The sequence below is a fragment of the Tenrec ecaudatus genome, chromosome 11, assembly GCF_050624435.1.
Source record: "Tenrec ecaudatus isolate mTenEca1 chromosome 11, mTenEca1.hap1, whole genome shotgun sequence".
Classification (NCBI taxonomy): Eukaryota; Metazoa; Chordata; class Mammalia; order Afrosoricida; family Tenrecidae; genus Tenrec; species Tenrec ecaudatus.
Genome location: NC_134540.1, coordinates 12,469,629 through 12,471,504, shown reverse-complemented (window position 1 = coordinate 12,471,504; position 1,876 = coordinate 12,469,629).

Genomic DNA, 1,876 nt, shown 5'->3' with positions numbered 1-1,876 from the left:
TCCTAATCCACTCATTTATAAGAATCCCTGATATTGACATCCTACAGAAAGGAAAGCCTGTTTTTCAGAAAATAGCATTATGTTGTGGTGAAAATCCTGCATGGGCTATTAAAGATAACGAGGAGGGACTAGATCCTTTCAGCGGTCTATACAAGGAGTTCTGGGGTCAATTCTGAATTGTAGCCAACTTACACAGAGTTTCTGAAACGGCAAATCTTTACAAAAGCAGACGACCTCATCTTTCTCCCACGGAGCTCAACTTGTGGGGTTTGAACTGCTCTTAATGTGATTAGCAGTCTAATGCCTAGCCCACAATGTCAATGGGATTCTTTATGAAATCAAAGCAACAATGAGATATTATCTAAACCCAGGAGTAATAGCAGAGTTCAAAAAAAAAATCATCAAACCGCAAATGCTGGCAAGGGTAGAGGAGAGACTGGAACCCTCATACACTGCCGGCGCGACTGAAAAATTGTGCAACCACTCTGGGAAATGGAATCGTGTGTCCTTAAAAAGTTGGAAACAGAACTTTAGGCTCCAGCAACCCCTCAATTTGGAATCTGTTGTAGAGAAATAAAAGCCATGACAGAAATAAGCACATCCATATTCATTACAGCACGATTCACAATAGCAAAAAGGTGGAATCAACTTAAAGGCCCAGCAGTGGAAGAATGGATGTGTAAGCAATGGTGTGAACACACAATGGAACAGCATGCACTGTGCAAAATAAAAGCCATGTTGTCCAATGACCCATAACACGGCTGGACCGAAAGTGAAATAAGTCAATCACAAAAGAACAAATATTGTATGAGACACCTATGACAAAAGGTCAAGAAAAGGTTTCCACACAAAGGGAAGCATTCTTTAGTGGGTGGGAGGAGAGGGAGGGAAATCGCAAACTGGAGGAAGGGAAAGTCAGTATGCAATAAGGGGGAGGTCGGCACAATGTGATCAAAGCCAAAAGAGGCACTGGCTGAGCACAGTACCAGAGTGAAAGGCAAGTTTGCAGTAACAGCAATAGCCATAATCTATGACTGCATAAACAGAGGGGCGCATGGTATGGAAGAAGAATGAGCCTGTACTCCTGAATAAACATACCATAGCAGGAGACATTTCTAATTGTTGTTGTCCCTTGGTGCCCTCGGATCAGTCCCTATGGACAACAGTATAAAACACAGCCTGGTCCCACGTCACCCTTACAATTGTTGTTTGTGCCCATTGTTTCAGCCACTGTGTCAATTCACTTGGTTGAGGGGCTTCCTTTTTTGGTTGCCCCTCTATTTCACCTTCTCCGGGGACCCATCTCTTCTGATAACATGTTCAAAGTACATGCGGAGAAGTCTTGCCACCCTTGCTTTGGAGACCATTGCAGCTGCACCTGTCCTGAGACAGATGTATTTGTTCTCTTGGCAGCCCATGGTGCTTCCAATATTCTTCACCCAAACCATAATTTGAATGCAGTGATTACCCTCCTGCCTTCCTTATTCAATGCTCAACTTTCCCAGGTACATGAGATAACTAAAAATACCATGGCTTAGGTCTGGTGCATTAGTCCTCAAAGCAACATCCTTGCTTTTCAACACATTGAAGAGGTCTTGTGCAGCAGATTTGCCTAATGCAACTCGGCTTTTGATTTCTTGACTGCTGCCCTCATGAGTATTGATTGTGGAGTCAAGCAAAGCAGAATCCTTGACAACTTCAACCCTTTCTCCATTAATCATGATGTTGTCTATTGGTCCAGTTGTGAGGATGTTGGTGTTATTTACATTGAGTTGTGTGTTAGTCTGGGTAGACTGGAGGAACAAATCCATAGACACTCATATATATATAAGAAAGAGGTTTATATACCAGAGAAATTGAATATTGAGAAAACATC